We start from the raw sequence: 23899 nt of genomic DNA on the forward strand, positions 1-23899 counted from the left end.
CCCCCCCTCCGTCCACCCACCCCTCACCCCCCTCCTCCTGCACTTCTGTCTGTAGCTCAACAACATGGTCCCAGCCTGCAGAGACCAGCAGAACGTACGGCAGAACAGAGAACAAGAAGAAGAACAAGACCCACTGCAGAATAAAAAGACAACTGAGGAGTGGACGTTCAGTCGGAGCTGATGAAGGAGGAGGAGAACAGCTTCTCTCAAGTAAATCAGAAGAAAAACGAGTTGTTAAAAGTTGCGATAGCCAATACCAATGGACCACGCCCACTTTCGATTCTGACCAATAAAGAACAGACTAGTCAAACCGACATATACTGGCCAGCAGAGGTACTGCAGCTCAGGTGTCCATAAAAACACAGATATTTTCTTCAGCATCAATGAAACTGTTTCAATATAAAATCTTCTCCATTCACTGAATTTGTTTTCATCAACCTACAGAAACCTGTCTTTGACCCTGTGTGCACGTAGGGAATGGAGAACGACTGCGCAAGTCCGTTCCAAAACCCTGGTACAGCAAAGACTGAGTCTCCTGACAGCAACCATTCTGAGCCACAACAGAACTTTGAACCTGTCCCAGACCAAGACCAAGACCAAGTGACTGAAGTGTCTCCACTCTCCACCAGTGTTCAGATGTAATGAGGAGGAGAACTGCAGCATCAGACGGACCAGTCCATGTCCAAACACAATCCATATTAAATGACTCATATCCAGAAGAGAATAAATTCACAGCCAGGACATTTTTGGCAGGTGTGGCTGCAGATCACCTGGTCATTTATGGAAAGCGGCCAGTCATTGTCTCAAGAGTCCATCGTATTGTGTGTGTGTGTGTGTGTGTGTGCGCTGCATGTAAAATCCATCTGATTTGACAGCTCAGGAGTTGAGACTACAGATAAGAAAAATGTAGATGAGCAGAACAGGAGATGGAAAAAACAGAGGGAAAGGAGTGTGGAAGGAGGAGGGAGGCGTGGGGAGAGAGAGCTGCTCCTTCTGGGCTTCATGGCCAGATGGTCATCAGGAGGGGCCTGACAGCTGTGTGTGTGTGTGTGTGTGTGTGTGTGTGTAGAGGAGGAGGAGGTGGACAGAAGAGAACCGTAGATCGAGGGACACATTGTGTTCAACACCTGTCCTCAACAACAAAAGAGAAACACGGGGAGACATGAACAACAGAGCACAGTCAACAGGATGAAAGGAAGACATCGATGACGACAAACGTGGAGAGAAGAAGAAGAAGAAGAAGAGGAGGAGGAGGAGGAGGAAGAGGAAGAGACGGGTCGAAACTGTCACCTGTCTCTCAGCCATTAACATGTGTGTTAATGAGGTGCATAGAGGAGCTGAAACAATGTGTGTGTGTGTGTAGGCTACAGAGTGGATGGTGAGATCACATCCATCACACTCAGGCTGCTCCTCTGATTGGCTCGGTCAGGCTATGTGCCACAGAAGGCGGGACCGCGATTGGCTGCGACAAAAACCAGTGGAGTTCTGCCTCTGTTAGAGCCTGTCGTGAGGGCAGACTGCTGTGCTGCACACACACACACACACACACAGACACAGCTTCACCAGGAATGGCATTTTCCCTCTGTATTCCACTAGTTTCCCCTTCACTGTTGCCTTTGAGCCTAGAACAGGCAGGAGTGAGGCTGGGGGGTTGAGGTGTGTGTGTGAAGGGACGGAGGGATCTAAAGAGCAAGAGCTACAGTGGTGAAAGAGGGCGGCTGCTATGGTAACGGATCAGGGTGGCAGCCAGTGAAGAGAGGCCTGATGGCTACTTGGCAGCACTGCCATGACTTCACTGGCTTCACACACACATCAGATTGACACACAGTGTGTGTGTGTGTGTGTGTGTGTGTGTGGTGCTCCAGATGTCATTAGTCGTGCAGATCAATGGCCACATGAGAGACCCATCCTACAAAGTTGACTCTCAGCAGCCGTTTCCTCCTCCCTCCGCTGAGTTCTGACTCCACTTCTGCAGATAACACACACTCGGTTGTTTTAGGTTTGTTTTGGGGTTTTTTTTCCACTGATCTGAGAATATTTTGAAGACTAGTTAGCTGGTTTGCCAAAGAGCAAAGCTGTAAAACCCTGGAAGAGACAAGTGTATTCCAATAAAACAAACACACAACAACAGCAGCACTGACAGAACGCTCTCACAGACAGCTACTGTAGACGGCGTCACTTGTTGAGGTCAAAGTCAAAGATAGGAGCAGAAAAAAGGATTTCCTCTTAAGCTACAGATACATCATCTCAGAACTCTTGAATTTAGAATTGGGCTCCGGATTAAGATTAGGAATGTGTGTGTAATAGAGAAGGTTAGAGTAAAGGGGTAGAGAGAGCACCAAGTCTATTTAAACACCACCACCAGTATGTTTGTGTGTGTGTGTGTGTGTGTGTGTTCACCACTGCCTGAGGCAGGAACCATGATGAGGACAGCAGACAGTAGAGTTAATCTGTCCAGATCTGCACATCTGTTCACACTTTCTCCTCCTCCTGATGTTCTCCATCTCAGGGCAGAATCAGCTTCATTCATGTTTCTTCTCTGTGTGTTTCCATGTGTTCCTACACACTGACTTCATATTTTCACCAAAAAATCACCACACTTTGTTGTAGAAGACCTGACCATGACTATTCCTGTTCCTCTTTGTTTGACTCTTCTCTTCCATCTCACAGTTCATCTCGTCTGTGCGGTGTGAACGGTGTGATCTTCATCTCGTCTGTGCGGTGTGAACGGTCAGAAAACGCGGAACGCTCCCAGCATGAAGTGATCAACTCTGTTCTTACAGCAGACCTCAAATGTAAAAAACACACGTCATAGCAGGCCTCACTACTGCAGCCTACTGGCCCACATCAGCCCCGACACGCATTCCACTCCACTTGTGTAGCTGCAAAAAAAAAATATTAAAAAAAAAACACAAAATCAAAGAAATACATATTTTTACGATAAGATAATTCATCTAGGTTAATCTCCACTGTATTTAAAAAAAAAAAAAAAAAAAATCCAGATTATTTTGAGCCGATTTACCAGTAAATGAGTCGGCTGATGATTGTGTGTCTGTTCTGCATAACTGTAAATCATACAGTTACACAGTTATAAGGAGTTAATCTACTGCCTGGACACCAATCCCACCCCCCTCCCCACCCCCCCAACACACACACACACCTGCACACAAACAAGCTCATGAACGCTTTACGAGGCCAGGTGGAGGCGTGGAGCTGGTGATCTAATTGATGGTGAGTGCTGTTCAGGGGCTCGTTGGGTCAAATCTACATAGTGGAACCGTTTCCTGCCGCGTGTCCGTCATAATAAGGAGCGCTCTGACTCTTTCTCTCACACACACACACACAGGACTTCATTACCAAGTGTCAGTGAGGGCATCTGGACCCACAAGTTCTGTGGTTACAGCAGGGTCACAGTACCAGGTACCACGTACCGGGTGTGTTCCGCTCCGACCAGGTTTGTGAACCCAAGGGCCACAGTATTTGATCGTAGAGTTTCCGTGTTGTTTCCGTGTGTTGTTCTCCCAGGGATATCGACACGTCCTCGCACAGAAACATATTCGTGGGGTTGTTTCCATGGCCTCCCGGTGCCCTCAGCCCACCGAGGGGGGGCTGAGGGCACTGGTGGCCATGGAAACCAAAAACAAGGGTTGGACAACCAAGGTGACGTCCATCAGCCAATGAGGAGCCGGACTGTGACTCACTCTCCACCCCCCCCTTCTGTGCCGACACACACACACAGACCTTGAACTGTACGTATAAGCTGCATTTGGCAGTGTAGAGGAAGATGCATTTCAGAGCTAAATGACATCATTACCATATAAATGACTTCCAGTCAAACACATCTGCCAACGCTGCCACATACACACACACACACACACCAACCAACAAACAGGCGACACAAACTTTTGGGAAACTTGGGGCCACATACGGGTATTAACACACACACACACACACACCGACACACCGTGAGCCGGGGGGGAGTAGAGAAACGAAGCACACAAAACAGACATCACGTGGTAACACAGCGGAGGAAGAAACACTGTTGGGATTAAAGAGAGAGGAGAGTTGGTTTTTGTTGCTGTTGTTGTGACGTCTCACTGCAGCATTTATTTACTGTAAACACACTCCCAGTTGATGACAACTGGGTTTGGGTTTTTTTTCTTCCCCCTCTCTCTCTCCCTCTGCTGTTTATATCTTGACTTTTTTCTGTTTTTAAATCTCCCTGGCCTGCTGCTGCCACTCACTGCCGTTCAAAGACGACAGCAGAGCCAACACAGACCCCAGGGTCCGGCCCATAAACCTGGTGGACTCTGGTCTAATCATCCAAACCAGGTCTGAGGACGGTCCTCGCGTCTGCTGACCTCACGTCCTGGTTTTCAGGTCTGTTTTAGCTGCTGATCCTTTTTGGCTGCTCATCTAAACGAGTGGTTTTGAAAGAGCGAGGCGCACCTCCCCTGGGGGGCGCCACAGCACTTCAGGAGAGGTGTAAAATGAAGAAATAGTCAGGAAAAGATGGAAAGGAATGTTTGGAATTGTTTTGCACACAGTAAGAAAATAAAGGAAGTGCAACAATGACAACGATGATAGAGAAAAGTTTGGAGTTTCATGAACTAATGTTGGATGGTTACTTTTACTATGATTATTGGCACTGAAAAATAAAGTGACTGCTGATTACTATTACTGACAATCTGTATTCATTCTACAGATATTATTTAATTTTATGATTTTGTTTAGATGTCTGCATCAGTATAAAGTCTTCCTAAAGTTATATGTGATATTTAAAGAATAAGCCACAATCCAAAACATAAAAAAACAGCGCCTCCTAGCCTTCCTGAATGTTTTCTACTGATTCAAATGATGGCAATTATTCTATGACTGTTAATCTTTTATTTCCCTCTGATGTTCACTTTAGTTCTGGGTCAAACGTCACGAACAGTTGACTCATTTATATCCTCTGTGCATTTCTGGGTACAGAGCGACATGTATGTGAACCGCTGACCACATATTGTATATCACACCACAGAAATGTGTCTTTTTTGAGTCAACACTCTCTTGAGGACCATTGTTCTGATTATGGTCACATTCCAAGACACAGACAGCAGGGCTGTTCCACAATATCAACAACTCACTCAATAAACAAAGGTTCTGGTAACTTTATCCACACAGAAGCTCATGTTCCACATGACTTAGTCACAATGTGGACTCAGCTGGACAGTACCATTCTGTGGACTCCTCAACACCCGTCCCAGGTGATTGTTGATAGTTTTACAGCTTCCATGATGGGCCTGTACCATGTTCCACAGGTCTGGTCAGGAGGAAACAACATATTTGTCCCAACCTGAAGAACATCTGCTCACTTGCCAACAGCACAAACAGAAGAATCTATTAAAGACATATGACTGAGATGTGTAAACACAATGATATAAATAAGCTGTAAAACAACGGGGGCAGAGGGGGTCGATCAGGGCTGTTGGCCGATTAAACGTCATTAATCATGAATAACAGCAACTTATTGATTATTCATAGGAATTGACGTAAGGCAGACGTCTCACCTGGAGTCAAACCCAGGCTTGATGAATGCAGACAGTCATGATCTTACAGTTGCACACTGTCACACCGATCTGTCAGTACATACAAGTACAGAACCTTCTCCTGGACCAGCATGTAGCTGGTCACACGTGCTGCCCCCTGTGGTTTACTGAGAAAAGGCAGTGTCCAGTAAAAAGGCACAGACACAAGTGCTGTCTCTCTTTTTTTCTGTTGTTGTTCCATGTGAACACTGCACATCACGTGAAAACAAAGAAAGCGGTTAGTTCTCTGACACTTGACCCTGCAGCAGCAGCGGGGTGTGTGTGTGTGTGTGTGTGTGTGTGAGCAGGGAGGTCATGTGACATGCACACGGCTACAGGAACGTCTACACGAGTGTGCTAGTGTGGATTTACTATGGATACTACACACTGGCAGGAGCACCTGACAACAGGAGGGGGGCAGTTAGGGCAGGAGGCAGTTAGGAGACGGAGACTGCAGCGACGCTGCAACGGACGTTATTGTCCACGACCAGGACTGTTTTTATCTGCTCTCCGGCAGGAGGAAAAAGACAAGCATGGGAGGGGTTAAAGAGAGAGAGGGAGGGAGGGAGGGAGGGAGCACACACAGACTGCCTGCGGCTCACTTTCAACAACTCAATGACTACATACTCTGCTCTCGCTCTCCTCCACACTCACCCTCCTCTCTCCCCCTATTTGTAGTTCTGCCCCCCTCTCTCTCTCTCTCCCTCTCTCTCTCTCTCCTTTATGCCCGCAGGTCATAAACATCCGCTTGTCACACACATGCCATGAAACACAATGAACATGCACACACTTTCCCTCATACAACACACACACCAGCAGCAGTAGACTTTGTTCCAGATCACTGATTTCAGGGGTCCTGAGGAAACGTTCATGCAAACTATGAGTGTGTGTGTGTGTGTGTGTCAGTTGAGTTTGACTGCATGTATACACACACACACACACACTATTTAACTCCTCCCCCCCTCTACAGCCAGACTGTCACTTTTTAACACCATCACTTATTGATGTGACGCCACATTAGAACAGAACCTTCTCTTTCTTCATCCCTCTCTCCAACTACACTGTATGCACGTATGTGTGTGTGTGTGTGTGTTTAATAATTACACAGTAGCTGTGGGTCATACAGTGTGTTGCAGTACCGTATAGTATAGTACAGTACAGTAGAGTAGGAGGGTTACGTTCACCTTGAACGTCACACTTTTGGACCCGTTTCTCTTCACTTGTAGTTTATTCACCGCTGTGTCCGTTTGTGTGTTTGTACTTTGTGCAGTGTTTGAGGAGGTCCATGTGTTTCAGTGTGTGTGTGTGTGTGTGTGGGAAGGAGAAAGCAAGAGCAAAAGAAAGCAACAGAGGAAGTTATTAATTATTTTAGCTCCGATTAGGAGGAACATGTCAAGTGGAGCCCCCTGGAGACGTGTCATGAACGCCTCTTATTGTTCTCCAGCCGACATACGCCGCTCTTTTCCTCCTCCTCCCTCATCTATCCTCCTCTCCTTGTCAAATGTACCTCTCCTCTCTTCCACTCCCTCCTCTGTGTCCTCCCTCTCATTCACTCCAGCTGTGGCATGCTCATCTCTCCTCGTATTTTCTCTTTTGCATTCTCTGTGTGGACAGTTTCTATGTATCACTCCCTTTTGTCCACCCTGCTCTCTTTTCCTCAGTTTTCCTCACCCGGACCTCCATTTGTGTCCTCCTCATGTCCTACCTCTTCATTGGAGCTACATCCATCCCGTTCCCTCCCTCCTTTCCTTTTCCATATTCACTAAATGTCTGCTGACTTTCCTTTTAGTCACAGATCACTCATCTGTTCAACTGTCACAACGTTTCTCTTGTGTGTGGTGTTGGGAGATCATCTGGAAAAACACAGCCTGCCTCTGCACACACAAGCCGTCGTGGCTTTTTATCCACAACGACTCAGTCGCAGTGACTGAAGCCCGCCCACAGTGCACTGCGCAGCCAATGAGGAGCCGTCAGGCCACTTCCTCGTTTCAACCGCCATATGGTTTAAGGAGGCATCAGGCAGTTAAACACACGGAGAAAAGAAAACAGTCAGACACATGGAGAGAGAGAGAGATTCAGAAATCAGAACAGTTTTTAGGGAGAAAAAAAAAGACCAACAACACCAGATTAATTTAAAGCCAATCAATCTCTGCAGCGACACAAAGAGTTCACTGTAGGAAACCTGTGCTGTTCTACGGCCTGCTGCTCAACACCATTTACCATTTGATGACATGTTAACAGTTGGTCTGACCACTAACTGTTCAAACAGATTATCAACCTGAAAATGACAAATGACAAATATAGCTAATGATCTAAAACCGGTTATTGTTATTATTATTATTATTAGTGATAATAATATGTAGTTGTAGTTACTAAAGGCTCCAGCAGAGGGAGCTTCTATGTACACCTCAATTTGGATTCTCAAAATACACTGCCTTTAACTGCTGATTACTTTGAAACAGTTTGAAACCGAGTTCCTTTTCAAGTGTGGTTTTGCAGCCTGGTGTCACATGACCCACAGTCTGGTACCAGGTTGAGACCCACAGGTTGAGGACCGGTGATAGTAGCTCCCACATATGGACAATAATATGATAATATAACATGTGGGAGCCTTAAAAAAAGGAACCCAAGTTGAGCTGGTACATGAACCAGTGCACAGTTTGGTTCCTTGTCAACATTGTGCCAGAACATAAACACATTCCTGGTGATCACCTTTAATGACACTCAATGGGAATGAATGAAATTAGCATCAGGCTAATACGAACCACTCTTCACCAAACAGACGGCAAGACGCAAGTCACAACAGGAGGATCTTTGACCTTGAAATCTGTTAGGAGTCACTAGTCCTAATGCAGGAATCAGACACTAATTATCTGTGTGCACACATGCACATATTCATCAACCATATGTGTACACACACACACACACACAGGGGTAGCATGCAAAAAGAAATCAAAACCGTGAACACGTGATGTCTGTGAACACACACAGATTTCTATTGTCCCCCCAGACAAAGACGGGAGTGCATCACTCTGCAAGTGCCCCTGGGGGAGAGCTGATTTGGCAAGCCACCCCTTAACCCCCATCTACACCTATACACACACACACACACACACACACTCACTCACTCACAAAGAGTAAAAGAGATATTAACCCACCCCCATGCCTGATGGCCTGTTCTGAAGAGTAACAAACAGGCTAGCAGACAGAAGTAGGGGGGTGGGGCGAGCGGGGTCTTTCTATGGTAACAAGGGCATTATAAGCCAATTAGGAGTTGCCGCCTCAGTGACTGACAGACAGGGTGGTGAGCACAACACCACCACTTACTGTCTGATGTGGAGAAAGGTGTGTGTGTGTGTGTGTGTCTCTTTGAATCAAATTGCGTTTCTCTCTCTTTTTGGGTTAAAGGGGGTTTTAAACTGAGGCTGACACACACACACACGTGCACACGTGCAGACACACACACACGTGCGTTCACGCACACGCACACGAACACAGTGCAAACATCCACACTGATCCCCTCCCTTGAGGTCAGCCTCCTACACGCGAAGGCATTCAAAAGATTTCTTTGTCTCATCCCTCTATCGTGCCAGAGGAATAGGAGGCAAAAGATGAGAGGAAGGAGAAGGAGAAGTGAGGAGGAGCAGAGGAAAGAGAGAAAGGGTGGATGAAAGATGGTGCAGAGAAAAGGGAAAGGATTTGCAGGGAAGGAAAGCAAGGAGTAAAACCTGAAGGAAGAGAGGGGAGGGGGGCCGGGGAGGGGAGGAGAAGAAGGGAAGAGGGGGGAGAGAGGGACTGGCAGAGAGAAAACATGGAGCAGGAGACAGCGGAATGGGAGGAGGAGCAAAGAGGACAGAGAAAGGGAGAGAAGGAGTGAGAGACAGCCAGGCTCCAGTGCTGCTCTGAACTCGTTTGATCCAGTTCGTCTCGCCAGGCGTTCCTCGAGATACATTCCTGTGGCTGGCTGGGCGCAGAGTGTGTACAAGAGTGGAGGAGCAGGAGGGGTGAGGCGAGGGGAGGGGAGGGGAGGGGAGGGGAGAGGAGCTGATAGGTAATTTAAAAGGAGAAACTAAAAAGACAAGAAATGCAGAGAATCTCTCAGAGCAGGAGAGAGAGAGTGAGGAGGAAACTAAGGTTCAAACATGATCAGCTCCTAAAGTTCAAACCCAGATCCTCAATCAGGATTTTATTTTTCTCTGAAATGATGTAAAGACCAAAGTTTGTCAGGTTTTATCTTCACTGGTTTAGTTTCAACAGGTCATTTTTAACCACTCTGCTCCTGGAACATGTCAATTCCTCTGGTGTGAAAAAAGTAAAGACTTACCTCTTCTTATCTCCTTCACCATCATCATCATCATCCAATTGTATATATATCATCATCATCATCATCCAATTGTATATTATTTTATATTGTCTGATTGTATCGAAGTCACTGGGACAACCTGAGGGACAGAGTTGACTGTGACCGCAGTTTTCTGTGTTTTTGGTGCCAAAGTGATGTCTGAATCCTGGTCCCGAGCCAGGTTTTTTTTTTTTCTAGGATCTTGGTCATGTGTAAATAAAACGGCCTTAACTGTGAGCATCATCACATTACCGAGAAGATGCCACCTCTGGCATGAACAAGTACTGCACTGAGAAGATATGCTTTAGGCATCACTGCACTACAGAGCATTAAAAATACTATAAGAAGAAGTCGTTGCACCGACCAAAGTACTACTGTAGTACACACACACAGACCACTTCAACTGCTCACAGTTAAAAAGGGAAGGAAAGTAGATCCAGTTGGTGTTTCAGGCTGTAGGGCTGAGATGAGCTTTGGTCAGTTGTGCCACAAAACTCCCATCAAAACTCTAAACTAACCTGTCAATCAATACAAATACCCACTTTGGTGACAGAAGCTGGGACTGTGTCCAAAAACTGTAGTCGCAGTAAAACGATAAATTACATTTTCTTCAAGTTCCAGTTCACATCTGCTTAAAGGTCAAAGAGTTTGTGTTCGGGTCAGGGTTTCTACCAGGCAGGAAGCCAGCCTTCAGCTGAGGATGGTGAGTTTCTCTGCCGCATGGTTCAAGCTCATTCTTGGGTAGCCAGGACGTTTTTCCTGGCTTTAGTTTCTGGTAAACCATCTCAGAAATAAAGGGCAAAAAAAAAAAAACCAAACTGTCAATCACGGCTGGTAAATGCAAACCAAAGTTGGTGGCCTTCTCAAAAACGAGGAATATGAGGAGAAAATATGACATAACTTCAGTCACTCAGAGATGTGTTCTGTGTGTGTGTGTGTGTGTGTGTGTGTGTGTGCCAGTGTTCGTACAGAGCAGTCTGGTCACGACAAGTGGTGAAAATCCAACCTATCATTGTGTGTGTGCGTTAGCTGTGTAGTTCTCTGTTAAAAGTTAATATGTCAATACACCACACATACAACAAGATAGAGTGTGTGTGTGTGTGTGTGTGTGTGTGTGTGGACCAGTGTCTTTAGTAGACTTGTGGTAATCCTCTTAGCGTATGCTGCATGAAGCTCCGAGTGCATTATGTAACTCTGCTAATCCAGAGGCACATCCAGACAGACAGCAAAAGACCACAACTCATGTTGCATCACTTGCATCTACACACACACACACACACACACACACACACACCCAGCAGCTGTTCTCACTAAAACACTTCCATTCATTTTCACTGCCTTCTTCAAAGTCGTATCATTGACTTGAACTTCATCCAGTTAAAGGGAAAAGCTTTTGTTTTTTCAGTCTGGTCACATGACCCACTTAATAATAACAACAGTGATTAATTATGGCACACTTCTGTTTTAAAAGAACGGCCCTACGAACAATACCATTTACACACAGGATGTTAAGCCTCCTCTATCATCCAAATGCTTTATTTTTCAAGTTTCTCCAGTTTTTCACTCGTCTTGATCAATAAATGTTGGTGGACTGGCCTTTTGTGTTTAAGAGTAAAGGTTTTAAGTTAATAATCTATTCATGTCTCGGCTGTGAAGCTGAGCTCCTGTGTTCAGTCTTCCCCTGTGCTTGGGCAGAGCTGAATGATGGTGTCTGTCAATTATTACATGTCGCAAATAAAGTCATAAAATATACCTCAACAGTTCTTGTGCTGATATCACTACCATATTTACTATATATTGTCCGAAATCATTAGCTATAATATTGCGCAGATGCACGTGATGCAAAACGCTGTCAGAGGCGACAGACTCAAGTGTGTATTTGATTTCAGTGCAAAATAATTCGGTCAAAACCGATTTAATATAAAACAAATAGTCTACTAGTCCACGCCCCTGTTTTGAGAAACACAGGTTTAACCAGAGCCTGGGACCTTATTAGAACCAGGGTGTAGACCAGGACCATTCAGTAAGGTCAGAGTCCTGAAGAAGGAACCAAGACCAGTCAACACAGACACACACGTTATACTGCATTACAGTAAAACAAATGCAGCAGAACTTATTGATCAGCAGCTGCTGTGTGAGGTTCGCACTGTGGATCTACAGGGAGGAACTGAACCAAGGAACTGTTTCTCTATAGTGTGTCCCTGCTGCCCTCTTCACATTCAGCATCTCCTCCATCCAACTTAAAAGAGGAGAAAATAAGGGAAAAAATTCTCTCACTCTCTGCCCCCCTCCCCTCCTCCTCTCCGTTACCAGGGAAACAGCGGCCATCTTGCCATGCCCCTTTGGTCTTCCTTGGTACACATCACAGGACGGTCATAAATGTGGAATGACAGTTGGGAAAGGCAGGGGCGGCAGCAGCAGCAGCAGCAGCAGCAGCAGCAGCAGCAGTGAGAGGAGGAGCAGAGCTGAAGTGAAAATGTACTGAAGATGAGACAAAGACGCAGCATCTCTACTGTTTAAACCACACACAGTCTGACTGACCGTCCGAGTAGCAGCCATGTTTTTTTATACCATCATAAACTGTCAGTGAACATGTATCACACATGCCCCGAGCCCATTATCAAACCGATTTCACCCAGCAGAACTTTGTGCTGCAGGTCATTTGCTGGAAGCAACTTTGATTTGCATCCAGAAATTTTTTACCAAAAGCTAATTTTTGAAGGTGAATGAGAAACACTTAAATGTAAATGTGCATGCAGACAGTTCAGAGAAGACTGCGTCACCATCCACAGCAGGTCCAACTGACTGACTGCTGCAAAGCATTAAAGACTTGATTAAAGTGAAGTTTAACTCTGAACCCAATTCTGCAGCAGCTGCTTGGTGAAAGTGATGTCCATGGGAAGAACACAGTACTGTTACTGTCTTTGTTACATCATCATGACTTTGTGACAAGTGTTAACCACCAACAACCCAACGGCCCATGACGGATACACATTAATCCTCCATTAATCATTATGGACCACCATTAATTACCAATAATTACAATCACACGGGAACATTTATTTAACTGATACTTTTGTGCATCATGGCTCTCGCTGATGTTGGCAGCGGTGACACCTGATCATGTGACACAAGCTTAATTTCCAAAACTGATGCTAACAAGAAGGATCCAAGCTCCTGGAATAACTTCCAAACCGTGAACGGTAAGGTATCCCAGTCGACCGCAGGGGGATTTAGGAGTAAAAAGATTAAAGAGATTTGTCTCTATTCCAGAAGTGAGTTTTGACTGACAGGTGAAAAGTCCAAGAGTGAAGTCTCTGAGGGCCACATTCCTGTTTTCAACAACACAGGTCATGAACCAGTGACCCTGTTACCAGTGTTTCACCTAATTCCAGGTATGAGTGACAGTGTATTGTTTGAGTGACACGGACGACCATGTGAGTAAGTCAGATTTCTGGAGCAAAAGAAATCTCAGAACCAAATCAAGACTTGTCGTCTCAGGACGCATTCACACTAAAATCTGAAAACATTTTTGGACATTAGCGACACCACAGGACAGCGCAACTTCTACATCATGCATGAAACTTACAGTAAAGCAAACACCTCACTGATGTGGGTGTGTATGAAGGTTCTCACAAACACCTACCTGTAGGTGTTGGCTGTGTCACTACCCCACCTTACTCTACTCAAGTGGTAGCCAACCAGGTCTTCTTTGTGGTTTAGTATAAAAACCTGTTTCCTGTTCTGTTTTCAAAAGGAAATGAGCTGCATGAAGGACTCTCACACCAGTATCAGCCCCAGTCACAGGGTAACAAATGAGCTAATTGTGTTTCTGCATACATCAGGTGCAATAGTCAGTAAAGAAGGAGTTTGTCTTCTGCACGTAACTCATCCATGAAACTGGAGCAGTGGGCGACACCGTGGTGTCCGAGAACAGGTGAGTTTTTGGCACTTGCGCCACACGCCAGTATTTGAACTGACAATCTCTGACCAGAAGCCTTCTCTCTTTGGTGCTCGGTGAAGTTTTCTGTGATGGCTTCTCGCATTCTTATCCTCCAACTCTGTCTGAATGAGTGGATTGACCCATGACCTGCACTTCTACAAACCATCACGGCCGTACAAAAATAATTTGCTAAATCTGCAAAGAGTTGGACAGTTATGCAGATCAAACTTAGCCACTGGGTAACAAAGTAATTGGATTTCTATGCTCACGAAAAAACTCTGATTTAGTCATTTAGTATAAAAGTCAGCACCAGGCTCAGAATTGGGTCAGAACTTTAATAAAAGTTAACAGCTGATCATCACTGTTGTGGTTTGGCCTGCAGCAAGGAGGAGGTAAAAGAGAGGGGACATTAGAACATCATTTAAAAAAAAAACTGGAATATCCCTTTAACCTCGTCTATGCAGAAGGCTGGCACTGGGGGATAAATTTAGCCAGAAGCTTACATTTACCCCTAGTCATTTCACTGCAGTGATAAATACCAGCCTGGGGTAGATGGAGGAATTTTGGTGCAGTCCCTGAAAATGTGCCTTGAAATGAAACCCATCTAAAATCTAAATGCCAACTGTCAGTCGCAGATGGTGTGCGTGTGTGTCCGTGTGTGTGTCCGTGTGTGTGTGTGTCCATGCTCCAGCAACAACCTGACAATAAGCTTAACTGCAGTACATAGCTGTATGGAGGCTGCAGTGACCTCGTACGACCTGAGGCTCAGAGGACTGTGTCAAAGTGGTTTCTGTCTGTCTGTCTCTGTTGGTCTGTCTGTCAGTGATGAACGTGAGATAAAATACAGAGAGCAGAACCAGGAAACACCCCAAAACAAAAACTTGTCAATATTTGAAGGAATGAGAAGAAAGAGAAACGCAAACAGATAAAAACGCAAAGAAAAAAAAATTGAAAAAGTTATATTTCCCACTGACTAAAAAAAACAACAAACAAAAAAATTCAAATAAAAAGAAAATCTTCATATCACATCTGTGCTGGTTGACATGACACCAGGTTGTTGTTCCTCTGTCATGTTACAAAGTTAGTAACAACTGGAGCTAAGACCAGGTTCATCAAAGCCTAAATCCTACAGACTGCGGCCAACACCAGACTCCAGTGTTTAGTCGATGACATCTGACACATCACTTTACAGAAACACATTGGATACCGATCTGATTGAGGTGAACTTATGAACAAGGCCTGATTTATGGGCCAAAACACTGTGTGATGCCACAGTGTGAAGGAACCAATCAGGCAATGCCATATTTAAAGTCAACCAACCATTCACACTACCATTCACACCAATGATTGGTTAACCTAATCATGCATGTTCATGGAACGTGGGAGGCAACGTCAAAGGTTTCAACTGGTGATTGAACTCCTGACCCCCTGCTGACAGGCAAAAGAACTACACACTCTATCCATCAACTCGACCTCTTCATCAGTACCTAGTACTTTTGATCTTCAATCAACATCTCACCTGTAAGAGTTGGTTTTATGATACATGGCTGTAGCAAAGCTGACTCCGTCCTAGTACACGCAGGGTTAAACAACTTGTTGCCACTTGAAACATGTTACCCACAAAAGTAATTATATACTGATAGGCTGCTTCTTACTGGGTTACCTAAATCCAGGTGTTGACTTGCTTCTTGGCAGAGCAGTGCACGTTTAGTGCACGTGCCATTATTTTCATTTTTTTGTTGAAAGGTGTGACAGAAATTAATTATCGGCCGAACTGACACAGAAGAGCAGAGGTGGTCCGTATCGGTGACAAGAGTCGAAAGGAACCAAGAGAGAAAAACACTGAACAATAAGTGTTCTAATCCGGTACTTTACAGGGTTGGGTTCGGTGTTGGGTTACTGCATGTACACAAATAATGAGTCACTGTGTAAAACACATGCACAGACACATGTGCACATACACAAACAAGCCCACGTAAAACACAGCAACAACTCCTCATACTCCCATTTGCTGGAGGTCAACTTCTTTCTGAGACTAAGGAGGCGTCCATTTGATCTGGTTGAACTCCTAAACCTGAACCATGTCAGCATGACCTCCTCTGACTGCAACACATTCTAATACAGTGGAACCTCGGTTGTCCAATGCCTCCCTTTTCGAACAATTCATGAACAAACTTTTTAACCAAAAATTGCCCCCGTTGTCGTACCATAACTTGGTTGCCAAACAAGAGACAATACCACACAAGTGACTGAGTGTGTGGCGCCAATTTCAGCCTCAGCCCGCACTCGGGATATACAAGCTAAGAACTGTTGAATTTGTCGGTATTTCTTGTTGTGCGCTGGCGCCAATTTCAGCCTCAGCCCGCACTAGCAAAGCCGTCGATTTGTACCATCATTAAGAACAAGGAAGCAATAAAAGAAGCTAATGTTGCCAAAGGAGTGACTGTGATCACCAAGCAAAGATCTCAGACATTAGGAGAAGTGGAAAAGTTGCTACTTATTTGGATCAACAAAAAGCAGGTAATAGTATTTCGGAGAAAATAATGTGCGGTTTGGTGTATGAACCTGTACACAAAATACTGATGAAAAAGTTTCAAACTTTTCGGTTCATGAACGGCCTTCAGAAACGTATTAATTTAGTTGAAAATCCGAGGTTCCACTGTAGTGTGATACCCGTCGATGACAAGTGGACACAAAATAAAATGCTTACCTTATACTTTGGTGAATTTTGCTTTTTGTTTTTGCTGACAGCAAAACAAATAGTTGTGCTGCATTCTTTATTGATGTAGAAAGCGGGAAACCTAAAAACTGTGGCACACTGCCCCTACAGGGGAATCATGACATTAATCATCAACCACAAGGAAAAAAATAAACCAACAAATACTGCAGTAACAGCAGCAAAGATGAAGATAATATGGTCATTCTACAGCTGGGCCAAAAGTGGTTGGCTAGGCAGTCTATCAGGTGGCAACAATCAGTTGCTGAAGGAGAGAACAAAAAGGAAACAATACTCGTAACTTTTCTGTAACGACTCGTAACTCTTAGAGCTTGGCAGGAGCAGGACAGCTTCATCCAGCGTTAGGTCGTGATATTGATGACACGCTGAACCTACCCTATCCTTGTGCTAAAACTGTTGTTCAAACTCCGTTTAATAAGTGGAAATGCATTGTGTCTGAAAATGTCCTGAGATCAGAGGAAGACACTTTTTTAACAAGTTGGTAAGGTTGGTTTCAGTTTTGCACTTTTGCTTGCCGCCTCCTCATACACGTTCACCTCCCGTCTCTGCTCTTTCTACGTTGTTCTCATATTTTCTGTCATCTTTTCAAGCACACTAATTACAGGCCTAAACATTTGGGCATGTACGCGTGTGAGCGCAGGCTCACTCACTCCCACCCTGCCCACTCACTCAGCAAGTGAACATAATTAGAGACTATGAATGAGTGGGAAGAGAGAAGGAGGGAGGGAAGGACGGCGGGAGGGAGGAGAGGAGATTAGAAGAAATTAGAGTTTGTGTAAAGAGCTGGAGATTAGGAGAGAACTTCACATCCAGGTTCTGTTCAGACAAGGATTTTTCTTTTAAGGTCTGATCCATTATGGAGAATCCTTCTCCAGCCTGACACAGACAACATTGTCATTTAAAACAAGCAGGGCTGTCCATGTTAATGTTATAATAAGGAGCTCTAATAAGAGAATCCCTCACATTAGCCTGTGCCTGTTGATGCTGGTCCACCACGTACATCAGGAAATCAACAAGTAATGAATGAAACAGAAACTAATGTGGGTGTGAGAGCAGCTGTCTTCAAACAGAGTAGAACTGTGGAACAGAAGAGGAGAACTGACCATGACCAACTCTAGTGTGGTTTGTCCATTGTTAACACACTGTGAAGTCAGTTTCATTCAGGTAATTCTAACCAACTCAGAACATTTGTTAAATATCATTTCATTTCATCAACTTCCACATTTCTCTCATTTTTCCTAGCGTCTCTATTTTTAGCTCGTCTTCCAATGATGGGCCTATTTTGAGACATCCTCACTTCTCCCCTCAGCATATTGTCCAATAGGAGGTCTCTCTGCAGGGGAATATCATCGTCACTCAGAAAGATTCACTCAACTCCCACTTGGCGTTGGGCCTGCTCTCCCTGCCTCCCCCAACCAATCCCTTCTCTTTACACTCGTGTGCTTTCCCCTGCCATCCTATCCTCGTGTCCTTCTCCTGCTCTGCTCCTATTCCCCTCCCTCAACACAGGGTTGTTGCCCACAGCCTCAGTGGAAATTTAACACAGTGCAGAAGAGTCCTACTTTGACCCTCCACAGACGATCGGCTCCTACCTGAAAAAAAGAAAATTAAAAAAAGATAATTCCACACCGGCTGAAGAGAAAAGTAAAATAAAACAGCACCATGCTTCAGTCAGACTGACACACTACCACTGAAGTCAAAACGACAGCCATGATATCCTCACATCCTCTTCTTCTTCATCTTCATTGTCTCCCACTTTTAAAAGAGGAGGTTACATAATTCTTCAAACACTTCCTGTCTTTACCGACAGCACCGTGGCCTTTTATCGGACACACGCACACACACTTGACATATTGAAGCAGACAGGCAGCCTGTTCAGACTGTCTGCATCATAGTCACTATGACAACAACAGCAGAACCATGCACAGAAAAACACTCAGGGGCGGGGGGGCAGAGGAGGTGGAGGGACTGTGTGAAAGAGAGGAAAAGGGAGAAAGAGAAAGACAGAGAGAGAGAGAGAGAGAGAGAAGGGATGAAGTAATGGGGAGCTCATGTGTACACACCACTGTACTGCAGATCAGACTACATTGTACTGCTTTTTCTCTCTAACTCTACTTCCTGTATTTTCACAACACTGTTTTTCCAAATCAAAATTCACTCACAGCAAACATTACACAGACTCTGTCTCCCAGGACGTTAGAACTCACATGAGTCAGCAAATCCTAAGAGAGTAGAGTAGAGTAGAGTAGAGTACATTAGAGTAGAGTACAGTAGAGTACAGTGGCCTTTATTGTCATTGCAAACCACAGCAGTCCAGTCCAACAAAAAGAGTGTGGCACCTTTAGTACAAACGGCCAATATGCTAAATACTAGCACTTTTAGCTCAGTATACCTCAAACAGGAATTCAACAAACAGGATGTGTTAGTCCAAGTGCAGTTTCAACAGTTGTGTAGCAATGGACCAGTGAAAAGAGTGCAGTCAGGCAGCTAACTGATGTACAGGGACAACGACGAATCGGCAGCTGTAACTTTGAGGAAGCGCCAGGGCTGGGAGTCCACCCCCCTCCCCCTCCAACCCCTCCCACCATGGCAGTGATTTTTATTTAAGTTTCTGTTAAGTTTTTTGTATTTGCACCAATAGTGTCTAATTCATGGCTGCATTTATTATATGCACATACCAACATTTCTAGCTAGCAGTTAAACAATATGATGTCAGGTTTGTGTAAATTTGGGAAGATGTTAACCAGGCAATTCTCAATTTTTTTTAAGTCTTTGAACTCATCACTGATTTCTGTCATTTTAAAGCTAAAGCTTTGAATCTGATGATGCCTTCAACAGACCATTAACAGATCTACAGAATATGGAAGACATCTGTGTATGAACAGATTCTGACCACAAACCATTCCTACCCAGCCTGTTGAGACATAAGCTAACTTGTTGTGCACATACATAAGTGAATCCAGTGACTGTCATCACGACTTTCTAGTTTTTCTCTTTTAAAGCCCCCTTTATTACCCAGCCCACTGCAGCCAGTCTTATTGCAGGTCGTAAACATTACATAAACACCACTGCATCACAAAGGTAAAGTAGTTTCGCAGTGATGTCATTACAGACAGCATGGGATGTCTACGCAATGTTGTATGAGCTGCAGTAACAGCACGACGATGATGTATAATTCAGGCTTCATCCAGAGAGAAACCTGAGGCCAGGATCCAAGAGAAGAGAAAGAGAACCAGCAGTAAATATCATCTGGATCCTTTACTCTATACCTGCTCATTATGATAGTTAGGGTTAATGGGATTCATAACCAGACCAAGTGTGACTGAACAGTGTATTAGAGAGGCAAGGGCTCAATGTGAAAAGGTACAAACCAGGAAGGAGTGATGGTTGTTACTTTAGCTCATGTGTTGTACTGGTGTTACCTGACACTGCTAAAGTAAACACAGAGTACCAAACCCTGATGTCATCAAACTGTCATCAAACTTAACATGTTGACAAAACAGCTGTTGACAAACCATATCCTGTAGTACAGGTTGACCAACACTCATCTAAAACACATATCCTGTAGTACAGGTTGACCAACACACACAATCTAAAACAAGCATTTAACTACTTGATTTAGAGAAAACATTTGACCACAACCAACTGACTATAAGCTAATATGACAACTGTTAACCACTGTTTGTTAATTTACACTTAGCCTAAAAAGGAAGAAATACTTTGTGGATGAAGTACTCTGCCTTCCTGAGACCATTCATTCATAGGTCTTCTACTGTTTAATCCTTTTCAAGGTTGCTAGTTGAGCGGGAGCCAATCCCAGGCTACAGCCCTGACAGTCCATCACAGGGTCACATTCAGAGACAAACAACCAATCACACTCACACTCACATCACTGGCCAACTTAGAGTGAACCATAATTTACCCCTGCATGTTTTTGGACTGTGGGTGGAAATTGGTATATCTGTGTGTTCACTAATCAGTGTTCACTAAGAGCCAATGTAAACTGGGAACCAATGGCGTGACAAATATATTCTCTGCTACAATCATTTGAAAACTCAGTGGCTCCTTAACTGTCAGCAAGTCAGAATAAGACAGAGTGTGAGTTCTTACAGAATTCAGATAAGAATAATCACAGCTCTCTCCAGGCTGCTGTGCAGATACTGAACATCTTTGATTAGTTACTGGAGAACTTCAGTTTAGCCGTCTGCTTAACAAAGAATCTTTGGGGAAAATGCATCTTTGCCTGAGCTCTGGCCGGTGACTTCCTGATAAACTAAAGAACAGTTTGTGACATCAGAGAGCCGGCTGAAACATCTGCAGATCTTGTCTCCTCTGCTGAGACCACAGTCACCACAAGAGGAGGCTGAGAGAGTAAAAAAGAGGAAGCAGAAAGTGGGAGGGTTGACGATGCCAGCCTCTGCTAAACATGACAGGTAGCAACTGAACCTAGGCAAGGGGTGTCAAAGGTGGCATTGCAGAGAAAACTCCCAGAAACGAACCTAAGTGGTGTCGAGTCGTGGTAACTAAACTGCAGACATTGCAGGGAGAAACACTGATGTGACACAAGGTAATTTGTCCTGGCTTCAGATCCAGAATGAATCTAAAACTTTTAATCTGCACTTCCACCACTTGTCCACACGCATGATTTTTGTGGAGCTACTGACACACAATAACATTTTAAGCATCTCCACTGGAGTCAACAATGGTCACTATTTTCCAAGGGAATGTACTTAAGCAACCGCCAATGCTGTTCGTTTACATTCTGCACATTCCTTCTGACAACATTCTATCAAATATATTGTTAAAAACCCAGGACGTCAGGCTGACGCAACACAAGACATTCCACAGTGAGGCTGGTGACTGTGGTGTACACTACTGTAAATCAATAACAAAATGGACAAGGGGTTTTTTTTTTGGACTGCTCTCTCCCAGTCTTTATGACACTCTGCTGTTTCTGGTGACGATAAAGACTTAGCATTAGCATTAGGAGCATTTTGAATATTGAATAACTATATTTAAAATACTGTTAAACACATTTTCTGTAAAGTAGTAGTTTGAAAACATCAATAAGAGGAACTAAACCTTGACTTCTCACTGGAATCTGGTTGTCACCAAGTGAGATTCAGTTCCTAACAGCTAAATTTGTAGCCAGAGAACCTGTTTGAGTTAGCCGAAAAGAGCTTCAAATTAGTCTAAACATGTCCCAGCCGTGTCCAAAAAAAAAAAAAAAAAAGACAGACAATATATAAATGTAGTTAAGGTCGGCCCAGACTAGCTGATTGAGTTAGCTAAACATTAAAAATGATATTAAAGGGAAACATTGCAGAATACCAAAGCCATTCAATACTTTAAAGGTCAGGAATTTTAGATTTTAGAAAATAAAAATCATCAGTGCTAGCAAACAAGTACTCTAGAACATAACGCCCTGTGGATTCTGCTGGTGTTGGTGTCAGTAAAACTCAGATCCAGTAAGAGAGAGTCAGAGTGGCTTTTCAAGAGCAGCTGGTGTATTTCCTTGCTTGTGATCGTCTTTGCTGCTATTTTAAGAACCATTCAGGAAGTGATCTACAAAAAAAGTATTGCTGGAGTATTCAGCTCAACCAAGCATAGTTCAACTCATCACGCACCCAAGCAAGTGCAACTGAGGACAACCGTCTCACCAAGACAAAGACTATTATCTTTATATTCATATAAACTCTATTAGCATATGTTTCCTTGTTAATCAATAAAAACAGACCTGTTGTGTGTCAAATTAAAGTAGTTTGAATGATCTTTTCATTCTTTTACTGTTGTCAAAACATCTTAACCACAATAAAAGTCAGATCTTAACACCCTGGCTGCTGAAACAGTAGTTATTCCAGTTGTATTTTTTCTTCACTGACCTTTAGTCCACCTCTTACGTTCACCATCTCAGATGAAAACAGGTCACATTCATCTAATATTATGTAAGAGGGAGTTAAACTGGAGGGCTAAAGGTGTTCTTGGTTCTAAAGACTCTTTGTACACACCACAGACAGACTCAAATTTACCACATGTTCCAGCAGAGGGCATCTAGGTGCAGCATGACTGGAGATCACTTCTCGGCCAATTTGTTTTAAAAAAAACAGACTGTGATTGGATTTTTTTGCTTTTAGTAATCTGATGAAAGTCATTATGATGCTCAAATATATAAATATAAAAACACACATATTGCTTTAAACAAAATAATGTGTGTGTGTATGAATTTATTTTTATTATTACAGTATTTGTAATATTTGCCAGAGTCTGTCTTCTTTAACTGATGGGTGAAGGATAACTCAAACTGGTTAAATTTGAAATTGGGGTCATCAAGTGCCGACTTGCTCCACACTGACCAGGCTTTAGGCTTTTTTTATCCAGACCACAAACAGCCTACTGACAACTGTCATATCTGCAGCCCCCACTGCTGCACTAGCATTGCACTTCCTGCCTGCAATCACCTGGTGTAAATCAACTGTCAGACAGTAGCGTAGCAACAATGTTGCTAACTGCCTGACCACACCGTTAATATCCTCCCTCATGCCGTTCCGCTCTGCCCCACTGAGTCCTTGCTCCATCTTTTCCTACCTCTTGCCCTCTGCAGCATTATCAGATAATGTGTTTTTCCCCCCTCCTGCACTGCAGCCACCATGGCACAATTACCCCGGCTGATGCACTAATGGGTATTGATGCAGGCGAAGGCTCCGCACACACACTTGCACACGCAAACATTCATAAAAAATTCATGACACTGGCTCAATAGGAAGGTGTGGGGGGTCTGGCCAGCCTGGAGAAAGAACAAATGTCATTTAACAAAGGAGGCAAGAGGCAGATGATACCAGCCACCATGTCTACAGGCAATGTGATCAGGATAAATGCCCCTCGATATGAAAACTAAATACATGTGTGGGTTTATGTGGCTGTGTCCATTTGTCCCCTTCACCTACATTCGGGCAGACTCACAGTACGTGTGTTCGCTGATCAGTGCTCACTAAGAGCCAGTGTAAATGTGTCTCCTGTGCGTTGCAGGAATCTTGGAGGTGGATAATTCCCTCTTAGCAGAGGATTTCACTCTGCCACAGGCCTACACTGGGAGCTTTAGGAAGCTAAGCCTGCTAGCTGAGATGGATCATCAGAGACAAGAAGAGAAGAGATGGAGTCTGGGATGGAAAGGGAGAGGGAAAAGAACAGCATGGGTGAGTCTGAATCACTGAGAGGAAAGTGTGTGGGTGGAGAGGATGGGGTGGGGGTGGCACAGATGACAGGGAGAAAAACTGAAAGGTCAGATGGAAGTGAGAATGAAAGAGTGA

General features: G+C 44.2%; 1 protein-coding gene and 1 long non-coding RNA gene across 2 annotated transcripts in view; one reads left to right on the forward strand and one right to left on the reverse strand.

Annotated features, from left to right (window-relative positions):
* Positions 1 to 23899, reverse strand: part of maml3 (mastermind-like transcriptional coactivator 3) — an 89492-nt gene that overhangs the window by 55304 nt on the left and 10289 nt on the right. The window lies entirely within an intron of this gene.
* Positions 18199 to 21827, forward strand: LOC112487510 (uncharacterized). Its single transcript, XR_003050660.1, has 2 exons — positions 18199 to 20124; positions 20166 to 21827. It is a non-coding gene; the product is annotated as an uncharacterized LOC112487510 (long non-coding RNA).

This window comes from Cynoglossus semilaevis, chromosome 9 (assembly GCF_000523025.1).
Source record: "Cynoglossus semilaevis isolate Cse_v1.0 chromosome 9, Cse_v1.0, whole genome shotgun sequence".
In the NCBI taxonomy this organism is placed as follows: Eukaryota; Metazoa; Chordata; class Actinopteri; order Pleuronectiformes; family Cynoglossidae; genus Cynoglossus; species Cynoglossus semilaevis.